General features: G+C 36.8%; 1 pseudogene; it reads left to right on the forward strand.

The window, feature by feature from the left end:
• The window catches only part of LOC101594867, a 151,678-nt pseudogene that overhangs the window by 49,262 nt on the left and 74,856 nt on the right, over positions 1 to 27,560 (forward strand).

The following is a 27,560-nucleotide window of genomic DNA, read 5'->3' on the forward strand; positions in this document are numbered from 1 at the left end:
ATTTCAGTTCAGCCTCAGCTAGAGTGAGATCCTACCTTGATAAACAAAAACAAAAACAAAAAAACTTTAACTCATTGATGTTAATCTGGTCATGATAATGGTTGTGAAAGACTGACTTTAGAGTGCTCAACCAAGTTAGCTATGTTTTTCTATTTGTCAACCTTTTAACTAAATCTTAAAGTTAAAATTGGTCCACTAGTATTTAATTTTATCATAAAGTTATTATATCTATAATTCTGCCTCAAAAAAACCTCATAGAAGAATTATGTACTCTCTTTTCCTATTTTATAAGATAAATGGATCACATTTGGAGACAATGAGCAGCATTTATCTGAAACAAACTTGGAAACTGTTTACTTCATGGTGAACAGTAAAAGATAATTCTAAAAATAAGTTATGTTGTGGGCTGGAGAGATGGCTTAGTGGTTAGGCGCTGCGCTTGCCTGGGAAGCCTAAGGACCCTGGTTAGAGGCTCGATTCTCCAGAACCCACGTTAGCCAGATGTACAAGGGGGCACACGCATCTGGAGTTCATTTGCAGTGGCTGGAAGCCCTGGCGTGGCCATTCTGTCTCTCTCTCTTTCTTATCTAACCATTCTGTAATCTTTTCATGAAACATTTACCAACATTTAAAGTTTTCTCTCCAGTTTATCTTCCTTAGTCAGTTTGTCTAATACTTAACAACAAAAACTTTCATTGTCCTTATTATAAGATAATGGTTGTACTTGGTGAGAAATGTATGCTCTAGCTTTATGTAAGTTTAGAGGAGCACTGTACCAACTGAACCACATCCCCAGCCCAGCTTTATGTAATTCTAAATGAATAGATATTTTGCAATTCAAAATATGTTTAGTTCCTAAAAGTTACTTTTCTTAGCATCTTCATATGATGGGTCATAATGACACTTCATAACTAATTACTTCTAACACTAGAATTGAATATGTGGATCATGGGACTTTTTCCTCATCACTTATTTTTTCAAGTTATTGAGAATGACAGTAGTTTGTGATATTTATATGCAGAAACTGAAGGAGATAATTAAAATAACCATAAAGAAAGTCTGAGAGTGTGGCATGGTGGCATATGCCTTTAATCCCAGCACTCTGGGGGCAGGGGTAGGAGGACCCGGGCTACAGTGAGACCCTACTTAAAAAAAAAGGGGGGGGGGAAGAGATGATATTAAACCAAATTACTCCAGGAGGATAGATTATCTTCCTCTTTCTCTCTCTGTCACTCTCAAATAAATAAATGAACAAAAAATATTATAATAAAAAAGTTATGTTGTGATTTAAGATGGAATTCCTCACTTCTGCCAAAAATCAGTCTTAATACTTTAAATTTAACTTATATCATTACTAAGCAAGTTTACCAAAGTGCCACAGGCAGAATTATAGAGCTGGTCAAGGTTTGAGTAATTACAGAGTGTGTCATAAAATTTTGTTTATGTTTGGATTCACCATAGTTCTATAGCATTGATTTGGAGGAGATTAAAAATATATATTTCTGGCTCAGAAGTTAAAGTTGCTTCTTTGCAAAGCCAGATGTCCTGGATTTATTTTCCCAGTACCCATATAAAGCTAGATGCACATGGTAGAGCATGCATTTGGAGATTGTTTGCAGTGGCAAGTGGCCCTGGAATGGTTATTCCCTCTCTTTTCCATGAGACTTGTCTCCTTCTTCATTATATTATGGCAGTTTAGTCCAGTTTCTCTATTCTTTGGGTATATAAGATATAGCTGAATTAATTTTAGAAAGTGACTTGTAGTCTGGGTGGACATCTTATTTAGTTTTTAAAAGTGCTAAATCTCCTCATAAAAATATAAGAAATAGTATATAAAGGTGTCCTGATTCTGAAGAGCTTTAACTATTGTAAAATCTTTCATGTCTTCATATTTAAGCCACAAATGTTACTACATAATATAGATTTCTTATTTATTTTTATTATTGAATTCTGTTAGCAGATCTTCTGTTCATAGCTTACTCTCTGTAGTCTCATATGCCTTAAATATGTGAACTCTACTTTTTGTTAATATCAGACTTTTTCAGATATGAGAATATCGTAATTTAGTTTATACAAAGTCCATGATGTTTGGCTATCAATAAGCAAAACTGTTCAGCAGAACCAATTAGTAGTAATAGGTCATAAAAGAAAATGGAGACTTTTATATGTTACATTTTATTTACTTAGCATTATTGTTGGCTAGTCAGAACATTGAAAAACCTTGAAAGTTATCTAAAGGTTTTCTTCAAGTGTTTTTTTTTTTTTTCTCTTGACAAAAAAAAATTATAGAGGTTGGGATAATTTTTATTTCTTTACTTCTTCAAGGTATGGGGCCTCATTGTAGCCCAAGCTGTGCTGGCACTTACTCTGCAGTCTCAGGCTGGCCTTGAACTCAGACTGATACTACCTCTGCCTCCCAAGTGCCTAGATTGAAGGCATGCGCTGCCATGCCTGGCCAAAACCCTGTAACTTTAAGATGGTTCCTGTCTTGTTCATGTCAGTTTTGCTGGGTGGTTATCACTAAGGTTATATGCTAGGTCTTATAAAATGTGACTGAATCATTGTGACTTTGTTAGGAAAACTGAGGAAGCTTCCCATGTCTTAGGGGAAACCACTGTACACAATGTTAATATAGTTTGCCTAAGCTTCATATATTCTAACATTCATAAATATTTCTTTATATTAAGCTATAAAATTGTTCAATGGTTAAAGATACTTGTTTAAGAAGTTACTTTGTGTCTGTCAAAATGTCACTGATATATGTTTAAAAGCAGGCTAGTTCAGCTCAACAATGACCAGGTTTGACTTTATTCTTAAGCTATGTATAACGAGTCATAGTCAAGGTTTTACTTAAGTAATTATCTCATTTCTAGTACCTCAAATTCGTTGTTTATAGATATAGTGATACTTAAGACATGTTTCTTGTTCTACAAAAGTAATCTTAAACTCTGCTCTTCTGCTTCCCATTTAGGTGGAAATTGTTACCTGCATAGGTATATAGACTATAAAAAGTTTTTTCTCAAACACAAATGCCAAGTTTTTACACTGTCTTTTCTTTTCCTGACATACAATTTCTAGGTTAAATCAATTGGCATAAAGTTATTGATAAAATAATTGGTAAAAGATTATCTTCAAGGCTACTAAAATATTCTGCCTGTACTTATAGCTGACAGATACTTAAAAGATATAATGTGTACATTTTCTATGTTCCAGATAAACCTAACACTGTCACCTGACAACTAAACTTAAATACTAATCAGAATGATTTAAAACTATTGTGTCATTATCTGACCAGATCTTTGCTAACCAGATATCTTCTGCATCTTTTTTCACTAAATCTATTTTGCTAATCAGATAGGTACAGTCTCTCTGAGTGATTAATAGCCATATGTAGAAGCCAAAGTCAAGTGGAAATATTGAAGTTAAAGGATAACCAATATTTTGGCTCCTCCTCCCAAGTCAAAAGGCCTCAGGAGATGATGGGACACTTGCTAACTTCTCTCCTCTGGTCACTTACCTGTCTTTTTGATCAGAGAGAATATGGAGACTCAGAGATGAATTCCAAGTCACTGTATCTCCCATAGGAGAGTCACATCAGAGGAAAATCAATCCTTCAGGCATCCCAAAAGAGGGAGGGCCACTTGGTCAGCATGACCTTGACTTATTCTAGCAGATGACAATGCTGAGAGTCATAGAACTCCTCACAGGTCCCTAAAAGTCTCTCCCACAGAGCCATTACTGACCTCCAAAATACACAGTTAATTTTAGTAGCCAGCATGGCCTTAATTACCCAGTAAGAAAATATTATTACAAAATATAACTACAATTTCAGACTAATAGGTTCCCCATCCTATACTGGCTTATAATACTAAACTCTAACATTAACTCCTGCCTTCTGCCTCTGCCTGTCCCTGATTAGTCAGTCACTACTGCCTTTAAATAAAAAAATTCAAAAATTGCCTTCACTAGTTATGTTTATCTGATAGTTATTGACTTTTATTAATTCAATCTGTCCTTGATATGTCTTATTAAGGGAAGACTATCCTGAAGAACAGATCTCAGACCCCTATCCTGACATGTAAAAGCAATTTATAGTTCTAGCTGTTTATACTTGCTGATGTGGGTGGTTGCGGTTGTTCGAAGGTGTCTTTTTACTCATATTTATAGAGGCAAACCAGATTCACCTGCCATTGATGGTGCTCCCTTAAAACTTGTAACACAAGGTGGCCCACATGCCCTCAGGAAATTGGGCCCATACCCATCAGCCAAGAGGTATAAATTCATTACACCAGAGTCCAGAGGACAGTGTCCTCAGCTAATTGTAGCAGCTAACAGGTCATTAGGGACCCAGAGAATCCCTTCCAAGTCAACTGCCCCTGACAAGGAGACTACAGCCCTGCTCTACTTACTTCAGAAGGTATGCATGGCAGAAGCTTGAGAAATTCAATGTGAGATATTTAAAAAAAAAATTGGACAAGATGTTCACTGTGCCTGGTTGGAAAAGTTTTGTGTTAGGACATAAGGGATTATGGCTGGAATGAGGAGGGAAATGCAATGGAAAAACTGAAATCTGGACTGATTCACTAAGGTACTGTATTAGTTAACTACTAAGGAGCTTATAACAGACAGCTTCAGGTTTACTGAGATGAACTTTCTGATCAGGCACAGTTATGGAGGAATTTATTGAAGGGATTTATTGAAGTTTGCAGATCCAGGGGAGGTTCCATAATGGCAAAGAAAAGTTGGCTCCTCTTAAAAGGATCAGACAGAGAGAGCGAAGCCACAAGCCGAAATCTAAAAGCCAAAAGCCACACATCACAGTACACTTCACTAACTCCAGCTAGGGACACTTTGCATGTCTTTAGATTAGAATCTTAACCCACCACCACACCTTAGGGCTGGACCCTAAGATCCACCTAGTGACACTTCCTCCAGCCAGGTGGCTACAGATGTAAACTATAAAGTAACAAAACACTGAATATATTGGGGGCCAGTTATTCAAACTACCACTTTGTGTCCCTTACTCCCCCACCCCAGTAGAGCCATAACTGTCACACATTGTAAATTGTATTCAATCCAATTTTAAAGGTCCCCACAGTCTTGACCAACTTAAGACAGTGAGTCCTGTAAAATCAAAAAAAATTAAATACTTTCAGCATATAAAGACCCAGAGTAAATATTTTCAATCGGTATAAGGCATAGCAAGAAGAGGCTAAAACAATACAAACTCAACTGCCTCAAACAAACATCAAACTTCTGCAGTTCAAGTCCAATATAAACAGAGATTGACGGTCTCCAGATTTTCCAATTCTGCTCCTCTAGCTGGGCAGAGTAGCCAGGGAAAACTTCCATGCCAGGCTAACAGGCTAACATGGTAGTCCTTGCACATTCCTGATATATCCAAAATATCTTCAGGTCTCCATACAATCCTTGGTCCATCTTCCCAAGGCTCTTTCAGCCTATCAGGATCATTAAACCCTGCCTCATGTCACATCAGTGGCTCCTGGATTTATGTGCATTTTATGACCACTCCATGCATTTTTTCATGCTTCCAAAACCAATCACAGATGTTCAGGACACAACCATATTCTTAATTCAGGGACAAAATAAATCCTAACCTTGAAAAGCAGATTCTTTCTCTAGTCAACTCTTTCCAAAAAGAGTTTACTTGTCTATCATACTCTTTCCTCAGGCATCCTTTCCATTGTTTTAATGTAAAGCAGTTTGGAATATTCCTTAATAAATATTGCTAATGTGTTTCACAATAGTACCTTTAGTAAACTAAAACCAGTCTCAGTGCTTGCAATTTTAACTTGCTTGAGGTTTTCCAACTTAAAATCTTAAAACTTTCAGCCAAATATCTTTAGTAAAGCACATTAGTCCATTATAAATTTAACCATGATCAAACTCTCTGGGCCTGGGCAGAAGTATGCAGCCAGACCTTATGCCAGTATCACAGTTCCAATAAAGTTCTCTGCAGTCTTTCCTTCCCCTAAGATAGCTCATAAGCCAAGCCTCAAAGTTCAATACTATCGACACTTATAATTCTCAAACTCTCATCAGAATAGTCCATAAAACTTGGCTTACCACTCCAGAAGGTGTCTTCATTTGCAAGAATGAATTCCATGCACATTCCTCCAAAACAAAGGTTCCAAAAGACCAAAATCCACATGGTCTGGTTCATCTCCACCACTCCTTGGTACAAGCTTCTGTATCAAACAGCTTCAGCTTTGCTGAGATGACCTTCCAGACCACTCACAGTTATGGAGGAATTGATTTATTGAAGTTTACAGATCCAGGAGAAGTTCTATAACAAAAGAACTCAGTTCCTTCTTAAAGGGTCCAGGCAGAGAGAAAGAGATAGATAGATAGATAGAAAGAGAGAGAGAGAGAGAGAGAGAGAGAGAGAGAGAGAGAGAGAGAGAGAGAGATCAAGAGAAGCCACAACACCAAAAGCCCAAAGCCAAAAGCCACATATCACAGCACACTTCAGGAACCACAGCTAGGCACATTTTGCAATCTTTAGATTGGAATCTCAAACCCACCACCACACTTTAGGGCTGGACCCTAAGATCTGCCTAATGACACTGCCTCCAGCCAGGTGGTTGCAGATGCAAATGACAAACTACTAAAACACTGAATATATTGGGCCATCTATTACCACAGAGCCAAATCTATCTCTGTCAGTAGCTGAAGGAATCACAAAGAGAGAACTGTCTAGGGAGACCCGGAGCGATGATAAGATGGAAGAACTCTTTAAGACTAAAATAGAATACAATAGAGCTCATGGTTAGAATGTCTCAACTACATGATTCATATGCATATTTGTTCATAGGTATGTTTTGAAAAATTGTTTTGAGTCACATAGACTGCACAAGCTAACTGTCAGGTCCTGCTTCTGTAATACAACTGCCCATTTGCTTCCATGAAAATTTGATTTTTTTGGTCACCCTGGTTCACAACTCTGATTACTGCCATCTCCAGACCCATAATTGTGTTACATTTAGGATTGACATTAGCTCCCCCTCCCCCCTGCATTTTAAATCCTATAATAAAGTTTGTCCAACAGAGAATTTCATCAGTAAAATTAATGGTTCTTAGGACCAAGTATGAGGCTATGGTAACTGATGAGTCTAAGATTTGACTGTGTTACTAAAACCAGTGGGGGAATGAAACAATCTCTGGTGAATAGACCGATGGGAAGACATATTAGGCCACTCAGCCATCTTGACATTCTCAAGGAGCCATAATAGATTAAAGATTAGCACAGAGCATTAATTCCAAGAATGTGGATAGGACACAGTAAGGAACCTAGTGATTGTTGTCACTCTGTGGTCAAGAAGTCCTGATAATTGGTATCTGCTTCATACCTGTGCTAGCTGAAAAAATTATGCTTTCATAATTTTGTTTGCTCTTGCTAATGATAATTGTGTGTGCAAGGGATGGCTGGGGGTTTTCCAGATCATCTTAAAGGAATGTGACTTTGTCTTTAAAAACTCACTATAACAGTATGATGGGGCTGCTCTCTTCCTTGTTGTGAGGGCACAGAAGCCAGTTGGCTTAATAAAGATTCTCCTTTTTAATTTTTATTCAGGTGGCCTTCTGTTCATTTTTGGTCTGGGATTGCTACACTAGGAGAAAGGAAAGATAAAATTTGAAAACACATATGCAAAGGTAGATCTTATGGGTCTGTAGATATATATGGGATCAAAACCTGGGATGCAGTACTTCAGTTAAGAAGGGATGGATTTTGAAACCACTTATATGGTAGAATCCTACTCACATTGATGCAGAAACTAACTACCCTGGTCTCTGTGAGGATTTATTTTGCCTTCTCCGGAAGCACATCAGTGCTCCTGAGTTTCTTAACTGTGGCATGTCAGAAATACTTGCAGGAGCAATAGAAGCCATTTTCACTCCATTGGAAAGAGTTCAGACACTGCTTGAAGATCATAAGCATGACAAATTCACAAACACTTACCATGCTTTTTCGTCACTTAAGCGCAATGGGTTGGAGGAGTATTAATGTGGTTTGTTGTCTGTTCTTTCCAAAAATGGATTTAACAATGTCCTTTCCTTTGGAATTTGAGGGCCTGCTAAGGAGTATCTGCCTATAGTGACTATGCACAGTGCTCATCTGGTTAATGATTTCATCTGCAGAGGTCTATTGGGTGAAAAAATAATATATATATATATATATATATATATATATATATATATATATATATATAATTTCAATAATAGCAAAATAAAACATAGTTAATAAGTTTGCAAAATATTTAAACCTCCACTGGTGCTAGGATGAAAACAAAAAAATATGAAAATAAAAAGAAAATTATAAAAAGAAACACTTCTACGATAACACTTCATCATTCATCCTGGAAATTCACACCAGATCCACAGTGCATATTCCTATTAGAGTGTCTAGAACTTTAACGATCGCAAATCAAATTGGCATTGAGGTATAGTGATTAGCATCCTATACATTCCTGCTGGAAATACAATATTATGCAACAAAACTGAGAGTGATTTGGCAATTATTTTCATATTAAAACAAAAGCAAAACATATGTCCCTACAGTGAATATAGCTATATAAAGGTTGATTGGTAACATAAGTGAATGTTATTGTATGTGAAAGGTTGATTTCTAACACTGACAACAGAAAAAAGAAAATACCAAGTTATCCCAGGAAACGGAAAGCAAAATTTGATATATTTCTGAAATAGAATTTTTATCAATTAAAAAAAATAATGTCAATTTCAGCAAAATATTAATCTCAAAATGTTTATATGAAGTACATAAAATCCGGCAAAAATATATGTAAATTTTAAGTTTTCATTTCCAAAAACCTCTTGGAAATGCAAATTAATGTACAGTAATTAGTGTACGAGTTTTGGGAAAGTTATGGTACAGATGTAATGTGGAAACAAGGAATTCTATGGACAATTCTGGGCACTCACACCCAGCAGTGCTGTGATTTTGTCACAGATGGACACAGATATCACAGGTTACTAATCTGCACCCCTTAAACATATGTAGCTTACTACATGTTACGTACACTGAGAGTGAATTATGGAACTGTGAATTATACAAAGACACTTACCTGACACTTACAGTGACTCAGAATAAATGAACACTGATTTAATATATATTTCAGCAAAATATCTCTGTAGAAAGTTCTCCAAACATGCTGATTTTGAAAGTTTTTTTTTTTCATTGTTTTCTTATTTTTGTAGTCAGTGATTACAGTCAATTTGGTACCATTGTTAGCCTTCTCCCTGTCCTCCCCCCTCCACAGGGACCCTCCTTGTTGGGGTACATGGGTTGTGCATTATGGTGTTAGCCTTTAGTTTCTGGTAGGAGGAAATGTCTCTGTGTCTTATGACCCAACGTGTGGCTCTGACATTCTTTCTGCTCTCTCTTCAGCAAATTTCCCTGAGCCATGTTGGGTTCATATTAGGTCTGTTTCTGTGTTGAGATCTTGAGTGCTTCTGTGTCTCTGGATATCTGGTTTGGTAGGGGTTGATTGTTCTCTGTGTTTATCTACTTCACCATTGTACTGATTCTGGTTTGCCAAGAAACAGCATTCTTGCATATTTCTCCAGTTATTCTTAATTTCAGCTGGGGACATTTTGAGGTATGATGGGGTGGTTCTTTCCTTACGATCTGCATCTATCTGAAAAAGAGAAGCAGATTCTCCAGTAGAAAGTACAGTCAGCACCAAGTAGATGTGATAACCATTGTTTTTTAGAGAGAGTTTAGTGGAGAGTGGGTTCATTTTTGGATATGGTTCTGACTTGTTTGCCAGCTCCAGCTATGGGTTCTGTTCCACTGAGAAGATCAGTTAATCAAATTGAGAGCAGATGGTTTCCCACCATGGCTATGTGCCACTATTGCACTTATATGAGCATCACATCAGGTTGTTTGCTACTAAGTAAGTTAGACCATGGATTGCTTGGGCAGATATTGGTCTTTATCCCCCAGTCACTCATGTGGCACCTTCCAGCACTAGACATGCTGACTGTCTGGGGCCTGACTCTCTTCCAGCTTCCAGCCATGTTGCCCCATGATACATATTAACAGTGTATGGTGCTTCAGCAGTAGGGTCTTACCACTAACCTATGATGGGTTCTTAAGATCTCTGACATAAATCTGTCTTCTTTTGTGAAACCTTGTAGGTCTCTGTGTTCAAAAGCTCATTGTGGATGATTACCACCTGCTGGTACAGAGAGTTACAGGTCAGTATCCAAGAAAAGAAGGAAGAACCAGATAAGTGATTTAAAGAGATGGAGAAATGAGAGAGAAGAGAGATAGAGAAGCAGAAATAGGAGGAGATAATAAACAGTTTTTGTTGTACCCTCTCCAGGGCCTTTTGAATCTTGTGTTCCCTCTAAGGGTCTGGTGGAGGTTCAGCCCTTTGGTCTGTCTTTTAGGATGTAGAGTTTTATGTCTTTTGGGTCCACTTTTGTGTCTCTCTCCTCCCTTCCTTGCCCTTCCCTCCATCCCCACCCTCCCTATTGTCTGGTCCTCAAGATGCTTGTTAGGTATGTTAGTGACTTGGGTAGAATCAGGTTAGGAGCTATAGATGAATGAGACTATGCAGTAATTATCTTTCTGTGATTTGGTGACTTCACTGAGAACAAGCTGTTCCAGGCTCAACCATTTTTTTTTCAAATTTCATATGTCACAAGAAAAGAAAACTACAGGCTTATTTTGTTGAACTTAGAAGCAAATATCCTGAACAAAATTCTCACAAACTGAATTCAACAACACATCAAATCCATTATCCACCTTGATCAAGTGGGATTCATCCTAGGAACACACATGTGGGTCAACCTATGGAAACTAAATTTCATACTGTGGTGGTTTGAATAGAATAGGTGGCCCCCAATATATTCAGTTGTTTGTAGTTTGCATCTGTAGCTACCTGGCTGGAGGCAATGTCACTGGGTGATCTTAAGGTGTGGTGGTGGGTTTCTGATTTCAATCTAAGATATGCAAAGTGTGCCTAGCTGGAATTCCTGAAGTGTGCTGTGGCTTTTGACCTTTAGGCTTGTGCTTCTCTCTGTCTGCTTGGGCCTGTGAAGGCAGGCCAGCTTCTTCTGCCATTATGGAACTTCCCCTGGATCTGTAAGCTTCAATAAATCCCTTCCTCCATAACTGTGTCTGGTCTGGAAGTTCATCTCAGTGAACCTGAAGCTGTCTGCTACACACACACCACATAAACAAGGCTAAACACAAAAGCCACATGATCATTTCAATAGATTCAGAAAAGGCCTTTGACAAAATAAAACATCACTTCATGATCAAACATTGAAGAGTGTTGGCATGGCTGGTTTATATCTTAACCCTATATACAAACCTCCTAAAGTCCAAATATACTTAATGGAGAGAGATTGAAAGAATTCCCATTGAGATCAGGAACAAGACAGAGTTGTCCACTCTCACCTCTGCTCTTTCATATAGTACTGGAAGTCCTAGAACAAGCAATAAGACAGAACTAAGAGATATAAAGGGGATTCAATTTGGAAAGGAAGAAGTCAAGTTATCACTATTCACAGACAATATGTAAGAGACCCGGGATCCTCCATTCCAAAACTCTTAAAGGTGATAAACCATGAAATACCAAAGTAGCAGCATACAAAATATGCAAATGACAAAGACACATAGAAAGAAATAAGTGACATTATCCCATTTTCAATAGCAAAAAAAAAAAAAAGAACATTGGAATAACATTAAGTAAAGAAGTGAAAGATCTATACAATAAAAACACTCAAAAAAGAAATTGAGGAGGACTTAAGAAAATGGAAAGACCTCCCATGCTCCTGGATAGGCAGAACTAACATTGTGAAAAAATGGCAATCCTTCCAAAGGCAACATACAGATTTAAGGCAAATCCCATCAAAATCCCAACATTGTCCTTCACAGAGTTCAAAAAATAGATCTCAAAATTCATATGGAAAATCAAAAATGCCTTGGATATCCAAACATATCCTGAGCAAAAGAAATACCTCTGGAGGCCACACCATACCTGATCTAAAGCTATGTTACAAACCCATAGTAATAAAAACAGCTTGGTACTCACATAAAAACAGGAGTGTAGAACAGTGGAAAAGAACTGAGGATCCAGTCTTTGGGTCAAGTAGCTACAGCTACTTGATAATCAACAAAGGCCCTAACAATATAGGCTGGAAAAAAAAGACAGCATCTTCAACAAATGGTGCTGGACAAACTGGATAACCATATGCAAGAAATTGAAACTTGGTCCACACATCTCGCTATGCACAACACTCAAGTACAAATGGATCAAAGACCACAACATAACACCAGAAACTCAGCTCCTACTGGAAGAAAAGTTAGGAGGAATATTCAATGATTTAGGAATTGGAAAAGATTTCCTGAACAAAACCCCAGTAGCAAAGGATCTTAAACAATCACTCAACCAATGGGATCTTATGAAGCTGAAGTTTCATCACAGACAAACATACAATAGGCAGAGCCAATAGCTGACCCACAGAATGGGAGAAAATATTTGCTGATTATCCAACTGACAGAGGGCTATTCCTAGAATCTACAAAGAACATAAAAACCTAAACAATAACAAGTCAAAAAACACACTCCTTGGTACCACTTTACTGTTGTAGTCAGGTTCTCATTGCTAGTACAAATCACACAACCAAGACCATCTTGTGGGAAACAAAAGAGTTTATTTTGGCTTATAGGCTTGAGGGGAAGCTCCACAATGGCAGGGGAAAATGATGGCATGAGCATAAGGTGGACTCACTGCCTGGCCAATATAAGATGGACCAAAGCAACAGAAGAGTGTGCCAAACACTGGCTCGAGGGAATTGGTTATAATACCCATAATCCTGCCCCCAACGATATGTTCCCTCCAGGAGGTGTTAATTCCTAAATCTCCATCAGCTGGAACCTAACATTCAGAACACTTAAGTTTATGGGGGACACCTGAATCAAACCACCATGTCTAAAAAACAAAACAAAACAAAAAATGGTTGAGCAAATCTTTCTGAGCTGAGGTTTGGAGGTTTAGGGTAAATGCCCTGTAAGGAAATAACTGGGTCTGTTGGTAACTCTATAGTCAGTTTTTTAGGAGCCTCCATATTGCTTTCCAAAGTGGTTGCACCATCTTACACTCCCACCAACAGTGGATGAGGGTTCCTATTTCTCCACATCCTTGTCAGCATTAATTTCCATTTGATTTTTTGCTGTTTGCTATCCTTAGAGGGGTAAGGTAGAATCTCATAGTTGTTTTGATTTGCATTTCCCTGATGATTAGGGATGATGAACATTTCCTTAGGTGTGTGGTTGCCATTTGTATTTCTTCGTCTATGAACTTCCTGTCCAGTTCTTGCCCCATTTTGTGAGTGGGTTGTCTAACTTGTTATTGTTTAGGTTTTTGAATTCTTTGTAGATTCTAGAAATTAGGCCTCTGTCAGTTAGATAATTAGCAAATATATTCTCCTATTCTGTGGGTCAGCTATTGGCTCTGCCTATTTTATGTTTGTCTTTGAAGAAACTTTTCAGCTTCATAAGATCCCATTGGTTGAGTGGGATTGCTGCTAGACACCTGGCTGTGTGGCTTTGGCCTTTTGGAGTTGATTTTCAGAGGTATGTGGAAGGATTTGAAACCTTGACCTAAGAGATGCCTTCCAGTACTATAAGTACAGCTTGATGTGCTATTCTGGTCAGAGTTGAAAGACCTGGATAGAGTAAGAACTATGGACTGTGAGGTTTGGCTTACAAGGGTAAGAAAGAGCCTGGACTGGGCTAGCAGTTTATGTGAAAAGCTTGCTGTTCTGCCTGAGTCCTGAAAAGTTATGCAGGGCTGCTTTGGATAGAAATGAACTGGTGTGAGAAGGGGAATATGGGATTGAAGGCGTGCGCCACCATACCCAGGTAGGTACATTTTTGATTCAGGCAAGTCATTAACTCTACAGAGCATTACTACATATTTCCATTCTATTGGAAGCTAGGATTTCAATAGCATAATTTTCTAATCAAACAAATTATCTGCATGGCACAGGAAAAGATATCAAGCTAACCTTTGACATAATTTGAAGCAATGTACCTGAAGTTAAGTTACAGTATTGGACAATTTTTTTCCCAGGCAAAGGTAATTATAAGACGCATTATACTGTAACTGGATATGGTCATGCACAGCTTTAATCCCAGCACTCAGGAGGCAGATAGGGGGATCGCCGGAGTTCGAGGGCACACTGAGACATAGTGAATTCCAGGTCAGCCTGGGCTAGAGTGAGACTGTACCTTGGAAAAAAAAAAAACAAAACACATTATACTATAGAAGGAACAGTGGCTTCAGAGTGCTCCAGACATGGACTCACGTAGAGGCAGTGATATTAAATTGCTTTGGCACACAGTGATTATGAGTTATGAGTCTTGGATTCCATGCTTAGGGATGTATCATCACATGAACTTATATGAGGAATCAGTATGATGGGCTCAATGTTCCTGTCACATCTGTCACAACTTAATTATCCAAGATATGCAGCTCTCCATCACTCTTTCCAATACCTTATTATTGGAATTAGTGAACACTTTTGTAGTTGAAAGAAAACTACTGAAAAAAGTCTGACAGAAATATATACTAACCTAAAGAAAATAAAATTCATATATTATAACAAATATATTTCAGGAGGAAATAAAAGCAGAAAATTGAACTCCAAGAATACTTTCAATATTTTTATTAAAATGTATCTATTTCAATTCATTAAAGATGTGAATATTTTCCTCAGTACACAAACTATATAGGGCACTTGTGACAATAAGATGTCATAAAATGTTTCAAACAATTAAATAATATGGTCTCATATAACATAAACACTGTATAATAATCATTAAAGTTTTGACTAAATATGCTCTTTATGCCTTAATCTTGTACAAATATTGATATTTAAATAAAACATTACTATTTTTATAATTGTACCATTATTTTTAACTTTATTGAGTTATTAATTTAGATAATAAATTTAACAAGGATATAAAAAATAAGGTGATATATTATTGAATTTCTTATACATCTCATTGCTTACAACTATTTGTCCTCATCCTCCTATTTATTAAATAATTAAGTTTCACTGAACATTATGCTGGGGGGGGAGGAAAATAGAAACATGAAAGTTAACTTTGTTCAGACATTACATCATTTATAATCTAATAGGAAACATGAATATTGATCAATAGTAATAAGCATAAAATCAAATAATTGAGAGATAATGCAGCATGCTGTCAGAACATATAATAGACAGCCTTAATCTAGGATGAGGCAGGGAAGGACAACTAGGAACACATCTTTTGATAAACAGCAATAAGGGCTTTGGTCTTATTTCGAAAGACATGAGGAAATTCTTAAAAGACTTTGTACATAATCCTTCAGTACTGCTTCCTTAGTAAATAAGACTGACTACTTTATGTATTAGAAAATTATGCAAGTAATTTCAGGTTACCTAGATATCATACACTGGAGTCTTGTATTATAAAGAACTAACAAAAAGCAGAATGAAATAAACAGATATAAGAGTATGTTTTGCAAACAAAATTCGTAATTTTATTGAATTTAGAATTTGAACATTTCAAGTAGATGACATGTGATGAATATATATATGGAGAGAGAGAGAGAGAGAGAGAGAGAGAGAGAGAGGGAGAATAGATAGGTAGATAGATGATAGATAGAAGGATTCATGGCTCACCCAAGTGTAGACTTCCCAGAGAAGTTATCCTTTATGGATTTGGAGTCAAAAGTCATAGACTTGAATGATTTTTTTCCATGGATTCTAAGATGCTTTCATGGTTGAGAATACTAACTTGATAGTCAAACCGGTAGTAACTCTGAGTAGTTTTTATGTGTAAATTCAGCCTGTAAAATCTAAAGTTATATTACCATGCAAATTTTTTATCCCCAAAGTATTGTTATACTCCTGATTCTACCCTTCATTCATTCACATTATTTGAATTCTAAAAAACAATTTAATAATACCTTTTCTCTTGTTTGTGGTTTTCAACTATAGTAGCCTACACACAAGGATTAAATTAAGTAAGTACATAAATAACACTAATTTAATAGCTGGGAAACCGATGGATATCTATCTCTACCCTAGGCAAGGTACCTTTGGTAATTGACAATTAAAGATTGATGCTTTTTTAAAATGTGTGCTATTTATATATACCACCATGAACCTTGATTTCAAGCTTGTTTAACAGAAGACATGCTCAAGGAAGGATGAAACTTTCCTAAGGGATGTTACAGCTGGAAAGTGTCCCCAAAACACACAAGTATTAACTTACCTCTGCATTTATGGTCGTGGCTCTCTCTTAGCTAATTTTTCTATTTTAGTCTACATAACTTGAGAGTTAAATGCATAAGAAGAGGAACTATATGAAAATATTTTCCTCTAGGAAAGAAGTAAGTTCATGAGCTAAAAGAGGTGTGTGAATGAGTGTAAATGCCAAATATTTACATTATATTGAAGGAAAACCAGAAGGTAGCTTTTTATGAGAAATTAGGGGCAGAGGGCTGGGGTAAGGGCACCAAGAAAAGTGCCATTCTATCTTTCCTAGTAAAACTGGAATTCATGTCTAATTCTGTCCTTTCCAAGATGGTTGCCAGTGATGCACCCCAAAAGGAAGTTCCTGTTTCTTCCTCAGTTCAGCCCCTCTGATCCAAGAAATAATTAGATTTTGACCCTTCCTGAGTCAGCTTCTTGAGTCCATGAACTAATTGGGTTTCTCTTTACGCACCTGAGTCTGATAACAAGGCTCACATAAAGGATGGTGCCCGCATGGCCCAGTTCTCTATTCTATGATATTGCCTCCTTGAACATACATGTTAGTTGGCCTGGCCATTCTCAACCATGGTGGGAATTCTCAGCAATTCTAGGAAGGGAGAGAAGGATGCTTCTCTGCTAATCTTCTATCTGAGTTATGCTTTAAGATAGTTTCTCACTTTGATAATATATGTATGTGATCAGAAAAAAAATATTTGATCTCTGAGTCCTTCACTACTTCTTAAACCTCTCTGGTCTTTGATTTGAAGGGAAAGGGGTAATTATGGTATATCTTCCCTTTCTTCCACTTAGGAGATATGATTGAACTGTGTTTCTCTTATCTGAATAGTAACTGTGTCTCACCTTCCCCAGCCTGCTAGGGAGGACCCCTTACCTGTGTGGGTACTGTTCTGTTCATTTCACACATGTACTCTGTTTCCAAATACTTTTTAAACTTTGATTTTCCACTAAATTTTTGGTTTACCATGTGTGTATTTTCTTAAACTGGGGGCTTTCTACATGTGCAATTCCTCTAAACTTTGGGTCTACCACATGTGTAATTTGTCTAAACCAAGTCTACCACCTGTGCAATAACTATCTGGACTTTCTTTCCTACACATTTCCAGTATATGAATTTTACAGCCTCTGCTTTGGTGCTTTTCCCCTGTTATCCTTACTTAAGTTCTGAGTCCATCACCACTTAATGTATTAACTTTCTCCTATGTGGATGTACAGGCTGATGCTTTTGACTCCCATGTGTTTTCACCACATCCTTTATCATAGGCTTCTTGTTCCTTACATAAACCTCACAATTTATAATTTATCACTAAATAAACTAAAAAAAAATCCCATAATTTATACTTCTTGAGTCCATTTTTTTACAATTCTTTGTTAAATAAGGTAAGGACCCAATCATTGGGGTTTGCAAGTCTGCATGACCCCTCCTGAATTCCAAAGATTTAATTATAAGGATTCACTTCAAGTCAAATTTTAAATATGCCTGTATATATTACACAAACAAGTTAATAAAATAACATACATTAAAGTAATAAACACTGAAATATGTTCCATATATAAAGTGAAGAAATTAAGCAAACATGGGCTTATGGAAGTGAGGCCATGTGTGGGCTCAAATATAGTACATGGTGACATTGACATAATGATAAATTAGAGAGTTGATATTTGCCCTTGTGTCCTGCATAAGATTGAGCATATCAATATTTTTCATAGATGGAGGAAGAGCCCATAAGTACCCAAACATCCCATAGTATCTATTGAGAGCTACTTGTTGCTGGTATTATGGAAGTCATGTTAATCAGTGATATAGCCACTGGTATACTGCCCATACTCCATAAATAATTCCCCACCCATGTTCATGCAAGCAACCATAATTTAACTCAATTGGTCCAAAAATAGCATAAAAGAAAGATAGGAATTAATTGTGGAAATGGGATTAAGTGTGATGGGGATGGAGGATAAAGGAAGTTAATTGGGTTATATTAGGTCAAAATACATTATATAAATGAATAAAAATTTGAAAAATAAAACTAAAAAGGAAAACACAAACTTGTTGGATCTATAGTGGGATAGTTTCTATTAATATTTAAAAACTATAACTAAATAAAGAGTACAAGGGCTGGAGAGATGGGTTAGCAGTGAAAACTTTGGCTTGCAAAGCCAAAGGACCTAGGTTTGATTCCTCAGGACACACATAAGCCAGATGCAAAAAGTGGCACATGTATCTTGAGTTTGTTTGCAATGGCTGTGAGCCTGGTATACTCATTCATTCTCTCTCTCTCTCTCCATCTCAAATAAATAAATACAAAAATTAAAAAAAAATTGAGAAAAAGAGTACAAAACTTCAAGTCTTGGGCTGGAGAGATGGGTTAGTGGTTAAGCGCTTGCTTGTGAAGCCTAAGGACCCCAGTTGGAGGCTCGGTTCCCCAGGTCCCACGTTAGCCAGATGCACAAGGGGGCGCACGCGTCTGGAGGTCGTTTGCAGAGGCTGGAAGCCCTGGCGTGCCCATTCTCTCTCTTTCCCTCGATCTGTCTTTCTCTCTGTGTCTGTCGCTCTCAAATAAAAAAAAAAAAAAAAAAAAAAAAAAAAAAAACTTCAAGTCTTAAAGTTATTGGGAAGTAACACAAACCTAGAAAAATGAAAATTACCAATTTTTATTTAAAATTCTGCATGGAATGTCCTCCGTGGTCATGTAATTGAATTAGCAATTGCAATGGAGTGAATATCCTAGAAATAAAAGGAAAATAGTTATAAAATGTTAAAACTTCCATGAAACAGAATAAACACTCTTACAAAGACCATATATTTCTAATACAATTATCAGGGAGCTATACTTCATGAATATAGTTGGACTTTCAAAATGGACACAATGAGAGTTACAAACCCATTTCAAACCCTGATTGGAACAATGTAACATTTTTACAATGAAATTGTAGAATACAAGAAAATCTAACATAGGAAATGATATAGTCACAAAAATAATTAGTGTTTTATTACTTATTGTTCAACCTTCAATGAAAGACGGATGACACAACAAAAGCAGCACTACTAGTAATGAGATGATATTCACAAGGCTCAAATACTCAGTGGAAACAAAAGTTTATGAAATTTAATAGCAAAATGAGAATTAGCACAATTAAAATATTTTGAACAGAACCAAATGTTATTACAAATATGTAAGATTATTACATTTAATTATTCAGTAGAAATGTTTAACATATTAGGAATTGCAGACAGAAAAAATATAAACTGGAATATGAACCAGATGAAAATAAGCAAAACAAAGCAAAAGATGAAATAAAGATGCTAAACAACCAAAAAAGTATTCAAATATCTAAACACCCCTTGGTTAAATGATATAATATTTATGTAACTTGAATGCCTGAATGATGATGGTAATGATAATGATGATGATTGAAGAGATGAAAAAGTGAGTGAGAGAGAGAATGAATAGAAACAATGTTTTAAGAAAGATAACCTAACCACTTTTTAAATTAAGCCAAATAAACTGAGTAATAGTATCGAGAAGTCTTTTAGTTTCAAGTTGGATGAATATAATAATAATTTGTTGAGACAATGGTTAGATACCATAAAACAAACATTAGTATTTTATAATCATGAAGATCCATAGCAGTTTATTTTTAAAGGGACTTGAATTGAAACAGCAGGAGTCTATATGAAATGAATTAATGAAACTATGAAATTAGATCTTTTTACCAAGTGAAAGTAGCCTCAAACAATGAAGCTCAAGAAAAGACAGTTGTTACTAAACACAAATTGAAATAATTCATCACCGTTAGGCCAAAAATAGACAAAAAGTTACTTAGGATAAGTGAAGACATTACAGAATAATGATTATCCAAGAAGCTAGAAGTCAAATAAGTAGGGCACAAAATTATACTTTGAACCTATCAGTAGAGTTTTAAATACCATTTTGAAAATATAATATTTAGAGAAAGTGGGAAAGATTCATGGACTTTTCATGAGAAATCACATTTGATCTTTTCCACAGTCAACATAGTCTAGTTCGATCTTGAATATTCTTGTCATGAGTTCTTTGAGGACCATCATTGATATTTTACTCATTTGTTTACTAAACTTGGTAGAAATATGTCATGAACACACAGAATAACAAAAGGAAATAACAATAAAATCCCTAAGTTAACAAGGTCACTTCCAGTTTTACATTCTGGACTCAACTTATTTATAAGAATAAAATATATCTTGTGAGCCAAAAACTACTATTTCATTTTTAAGTGAGTTGCTAAGCTGTTTAGGCCCTCAAATAAGGTAATGCTCAAAAATTATTAGCTTTATCCATGCTTAATTTTTGATATGTTATTTTAAGAGTCTAAGAGATCCAATACTTAAATAAAGGCATTAAATTAATTAATGAGAGTACCTTCTTCATAGCAGAGATTGCAGTCTAAGGGAACTATCTGTGACTAATATTGCAATTAACAAGAATGAATATAATAAAAGTCTTTGGCAGTGAATGAGTGTCAAATACTGCCCAAATATCAGCTTAGTCTTTGGGCAGAATGCTCATTGGGAAGGGGGATAGCACTGCAGAGGGTTTGAAAACCCAAATTCAATCACATCATCCAGTGTAACCAGGCTATATATTCTAGAATTGACAGCATGACCACTTATTAGAAGCCATAAATGGAAGTCAATTCTCATAACACAGTACCCAAAATGTCACAGTCATGTAAAACTATTTCTTGCACAACAAGCATTATAATATCTCAGCTCTAATGAGAATAAGATAACAACCAGACACCAAAAAGGAGATAAGTAGACAATCACCTGACAGGATATGCTGTGTTCAGGTAGTTCATCAATAACTATCGAAGTCCTGAAGAACATGTGTCCTGGAGCTATAAAGACAGTTCAGTTGGTAAAGTGTTTGCCATTAAAGCATGAGGATCTGAGTTAGGATTTCTAACACTCATGTAGACTGCTAGGTATGGTGTATATACCTATAATCGAGTGATGGGGAGGCAGCAACAAGAGAATCCCTGAGGCTTGTTGAATAGCTAACCTAGTTTCATTGGAAAGCTCCATGTTCAATAACTATCTCAAAAAAGAAGCCAGAAAGCCATTGAGGAAGATAGCTGACATTAGCATCTAACACACACACACACACACACACACACACACACACACACACACACACAAAATTACCTATATATACACAGGGACTCACACATACAAACATGAACATACAGTCACACATATCACATACACATACATATTCAAAAAATTATATACACAAATTATCTGAATTGTTATAGATAAAGCATTCTGCATATATAAATAACCCTTGAGGAATTTTCCATTACTCATTATACACACTGTTCTTGTTCAAAGATAAAATAGTCCATGCTGGCTCATGCATTTAAATTTTTTCTTCAAACTGATAGGAGATATGAAGCCTTTGGGGCAGGTGGCATGACTGGCAGAGGAGGGTCACTGTGGAGTGAGATTTGAGGTTTATAGTTTAGCCGTTTTTCTGGCCTAAGCTCTGTTTTCTGGTCATCTACCATGTGAACAACCCACAAGCTGATATGGCCACAGGTCTTGCTACTCTAGCCACCATACTTTTCCTGCTGTGATAGACTGTACCCTCTCAACTGAACCAAATAGAACTGTCTTCCTTCGCATTGTATAATAAAGAAAATGATAAAGGAATGGAGGTGTTGCCTAACCATGTAGTCCACAGGCTTTCAAATTGGTTTGTGGGAAGAATGTAAAAAAATTATGAGTTAAGGCTTAGATAAGCCATAGAATATTGTAAGCAGAACTCAGTGGGCAATTCTGGTGGGATTTTTGAGAATAAAATATTCAAGAAAATATGTGCAGTGAAGGCCAGGTTTGTGAATTTTCAGAGTGATTCTATAGGTATCTACACTTGAGACCATTATATCCTGGCAGAGTTTAGTTATATTCTACTTATGTCTGAGGTTAAGTTTAAAAGTAATGTGCTAATTAATTAAATAGAGGGCATTTCAAAACAGCATATAATTCAGGCTGTGGTATGGGTACTGCTTGTTGATTTTAAGTAAGGTAATAATAAGAAGGGACATTAAAAAGCAGATGGAGAAATTTAAAAAGTAGAGTATAAAGATGTGTAATTGTTAAGTTTAGAAAAGCAAAATTGTTAAAATTGTGAACAAGGAAGTGTGGGAAGGTGAGTATAGGCAAATCATATTTAACTATTAAGGAGATTGGTGTCATTGAGCAGATACCATCGACTTTATACCAGATCTACTAGATCAACAGGATAAATGACTTGAAAGCAAGACCTCATTCATGGCCTGTTCTAAGGTGTGAAATTAGAAACCAACTTAAAGACCACTCACTTATAACAAGTTCTTTGCAGAGAATGCCACCATAGAGTCACACTGCTCTAATAGAAATACTTAGGAAATATTTCCCTTGTTTTAGTTGTGTAGGCACCATGAACTGTAACTTTGGTCCAAGTGGAGCAGGCCACATCTTTTGAGCGGGGAACAGAACTTGGCATTTCCCACATGTTTCTGGTTTACCAGACATTCAGCATGTAAGAGTGGTAGAACCGTAAAGCTTCCATCAATATTCCAGATAAAAGCTGATGAGGCTTTTATAGCAGGGTTGGATTCCCTGCATGGAACTCTGATTAGGGTAGAACTGAAGCTATGTTGCAATGGAGAACTCAAGTTGTTGGAAATGATAGTAAAATGAAATGTGCAGTCACCCAGTGGATACAGTCCAAGGAAGAGGTCTATATTCTATAGGAAACAAGGCTTTAGGAATTGACTGATTAAGCCTGTTGGAGCTCATACCATATCATTACAACCCTACAATACTGCACATGGAGCTATGGAGCTATAGAGTTTGCTGTTTTGACTAATGGGTTTTGTTCTTGCTTTGGTCTGGTTTTTCCTTACTATGCCAACATTCCTCTCTGTTTGAATGAGAAAGTTTATTTACTTTGTGTTATCATACATTGTATATATGGAGCTTTTGTTAAGCAGGAGCTTACCATTAAAGAATGGATTTTTTTTTTTTTTTTTTTTGGTTTTTCCAGGTAGGGTCTCACTGTAGCTCAGGGTGACCTGGAATTCACTCTCTAGTTTCAGGGTGGCTTCAAACTCATGGCGATCCTCCTACCTCTGCCTTCCGAGTGCTGGGATTAAAGGCGTGCGCCACCATGCCTGGTTTAAGAATGGATTTTTGAACAGTATTTGGACCAATGTTAGAAATAAAAGCATTAAACTCAAGGCAATGTGCAAATGGACTGGGTGAAGTCTATTGATATTTGTGAAGTTGTACTACATATTTCTTGATTTATGAGGTGGCCATGAGCCTAAGGGGGACCAGGAGTTTAGGACTTATATACCCTCTAGTTCATTGTTGTGTGACCTACAAAAGGCAGAACAAGTTTCAGTTTATTAGAAAAGAAATAGGAAGTAAAACTGAAAGTGAAAGTAAAGCAGAAAAGTTCCAGAGTAGGCAACCACATAATGAGTTGAATAAACGTTGTTATGCCTTTGGGGACATAAATTATCAACTCAGGATTGGATTGGATAGGTTACTTTGAATGCATGGGTGGGGGATACTAACAGACCAATGCATTAAACAAATTATTAATTACTTTGTATATGTGGGCCAGCTGGAATCCTGGTGAGTCAGCATGAAACAGGGCTCTTGATAGTTTGGTGGATCAACTTTTTGGATTTCAGCTCCCACGCTCTGCTTTCTGGCCTTAATATAAATCTCTTTACCCATTGGCTCTGTCAGGCCATACAGATATCTATTTCCTTTGGGCACACAATCGTGAGTAGTCCCTACAAAATGGGGTCTAATTTACTCTTAATCCCTATCTTTCTCTTTTAGTTTTACCTACTAATTGATTTGCCATAAACCATAAGCATCCACCAGCACAGACCAAGAAATTCTATCCAGCATGCTTTACCCAGCATGAGAGACTATAATATTTAAACTGTAAGTCAAAATCAACATAGCTTTCCATAGTTGACCAATACCCCAAGACACCAAACAACAAGCCCCTTCATCAGGTCCACAGACCCCCACCAGAGCTCAGGGGCTTCTTCTCTCTAAGCAGGCAGGCCCCATTGCCATCAGAGCCTAGTGGAAGCAAACACAAAAGGGAACAATCACTGAAGACACTTCAAAGATGAACTAAAGCTTCCTCCTAAATTAAATAAGATTCCCTTACTGTGATGGGCAGGCCACAGTACAAAAGGAATAACATGACAGATCATTCTCAGTGAACTTACCCAATCACAAAAAAGAAATCACCACATACTCTCACTCATCTACAGCACCTAACCTGAATCTACCCAAGATATCTTACATACCCAGCAAGCATCACATGGGCTAGACACTAGGATGGATGGGGAGGGAGGAGAGGGCATCGAAGGGGTGGGAAACACAAATCTAGACCCAAATGGCAATCGTATGATAAAATTCTACTTCGTAAAAGGCAGACCAAATGGCTGAACCTTCACCAGGCGCTTGCAGAGAGCACCTGAACCACAAGACACCGGAGAGGGTATGATGAAGACTAACCTTAATCTTCTACAACTTCCCTCCCTCCCTCTCCCTCTCTCTCCCTCTCTCTTCGCTCTAACTCTTGTATATTAGTTATCTTTTTCCTCCTTCTCTTAGTGGGCATTGACCTGTAACTACCAGTACCAGCATGTGGTTATCATCCACAATAAGCTTTTGATCAGAGAGAACTACAAGGTTTCCTAAAAGACAGATACCAGCACAAGGGTGAAGATCAACACAGAGAAAAATCATCTCCTACCAAATCAGAGAGCCAGAGCCTCAGAGGCCCCCAATACCTCATCACTGAAGCAGACCAAAAATGAACCCAACATGGCTCAAGGAAATTTTGCAGATGAAGGAAGGGGTGGAAAGAATGTCAGAGTCACATGTTGGGTCATGATATACAGAGACATTTATCTTACCCATAACTGTGGGCTAACTCCACAAGGCATGACCCATATAACTCAACAAGGAGGGGACAAGGGAAGGGGGTAGGTCACAGATGAGCCTAATAATAGTACCAAACTGACTGTATTTACTGAATACAAAACTGTTTAATAAAAAAATTTAAAAAAATCAAATGCAAATAAATCCAAAAGATTTCCCAGTCCCACAATGAATGTCTCTAATCAAAACACAGAAGAGATAGTAGAATCAGAACTGCAAAATTAAGATACAAGCTATGTAACCCCGACCAAGCAGATAGCAGAACTTGTGGAAAATCAACAAAAGACCAATAATTGGATGAATGTAGTCATTGCTAGATTAGACCAATTAGAAAAGAACCAGGAAGGCTTCAAAAGCAGGTTAAATGATCTGAAGAAGAGTGAATAAAAAGAAGACTCAATAATCTGCTGGCTAAGGTCAATGAAGACATAAAGAAATACAAGGATAGGGCTATAGTGATGGGTTAGCATTTGAGCGCTTGCCTGTGAAACCTAAGGACCCTGGTTCAAGGCTCAATTCCCCAGGACTTATGTATGCCATATGCTAAAGGTGGCACATGCATCTGTAGTTCATTTGCAATGGCTGGAGGCCCTGGTACACACATACTCTCTCTCTGTGTTGTTCTCAAATAAATAAATAAAAATTTCAAAACAATAAAGAAATGCAAGGATGAAATCCAAGAAGCATTAAGAATATCAGAAAATGATGTGAAAAGGGAACTCATCATAGAGATGGAAACTATATGTATAAAAGGATTAGAAAATAAAACCAAATTGAACAAGCCCAAACACTATAGAAGCTCTCAAGAATAGTGTTAGCTATGCGGAGGATAGAAACTCAGAACTGGAAGATGAAACAGAAGAAACAGTTCATGAGTCCAAATGTTTCCATAAGTTCAAAAATTTTTGTGAACATAAAATGAGGTAACTGTGGAATACCCATAATTTCCCAACATTTGGATCATGGGAATATCACAAAGGAAAGAAATTCAGACCAAAAGTCATGGAAAATTTATTCAACAAAGTTATCAAAGTTAAGAGACTAACAGAACACAAAACAGACTGGACCAAAAGAGAAATTCTCCAAGAAATATTAACATTTAGATTCTAAACATCAATAACAAAGAGAAAGTCCTAAAAGCAGCTAGGAAGAGACAAAATATTACATATAAAGGTAACCCAACCAGAAGTAATTAAGACTTCTCAATGGAAACTCTGAAAGCCAGAAGGTCCTGGAATGGAATACTGCAAAGTCTAAGAATCCATGGCTTCCAACCCAAACTACTCTACCCAGCAACAATATTCCTCATAATAGATGATGAAAGAAAAACTTTCCATAATAAACTCAGCTTTACAACTATATGAACACAATGCCGAACCTGCAGAGAGCACTATAGGGGATTCTCCACATAGAAGAAGCAAATAACCAACCTCAAGTGCCTACAAGAAGCAGATCATAATAACCAAACTCAGAGAAGTAACAAAAAAACTACCAAGTCTAAGAAAAATACCAAACCACATAAACCACCACAATATGGCAGGGATTAAATCAAACCACACAGTTAGTACCCTAAACATAAATGGCCATAACAATCCACCTAAAGGCACTGAAAATAAGAAGAATCCAAGCCAAAAAGCTCCAGATGGAAGGAAATAATTAGGATCAGATCAGAAATTAATGTGTTGGAAACTAAGAAAATTTATGAAACAAAGAGCTGGTCCTTTGAAAAAAAAATAAAAAATTGATAAGTCCCTGGCCAATTTTATCAAGCAAAAAAGGAGATGGTTCAAATTAACAAAATTAGAAATAAAAAGGAAGAGATCAAAACAGACATAAGTGAAACTGGGAGACTCATCAGGACTTATTTTACAAACCTCTACTCCACAAAACTGGGTAATATGAAGGAAATGGATGAATTCCTGGACACATACCACTTACCAAAGGTGAACTCAGAGAAAATTAATCTTCTTAACAAATCTATAACACCCATTGAGATTGAAAATATAATCAAAAAACTCCACAAAAAGAAGAGTCCATGACCAGATGGCTTCTCAGCTGAATTCTACCAAACCTTCATGGGGAACTGAAACCAATTTTTCTAAAACTGTGCCACATAAAGCTTCCCAACACCTTCTATGGAGCTAGTATCACCCTAATACAAAAACCAGGCAGAGATGCTACAAGAAAAGAAAACTATAGGCTTATTTCCCTGATAACTTAGATGCAAAGATCC

Source organism: Jaculus jaculus, chromosome 6 (genome assembly GCF_020740685.1).
Source record: "Jaculus jaculus isolate mJacJac1 chromosome 6, mJacJac1.mat.Y.cur, whole genome shotgun sequence".
Lineage (NCBI taxonomy): Eukaryota > Metazoa > Chordata > Mammalia > Rodentia > Dipodidae > Jaculus > Jaculus jaculus.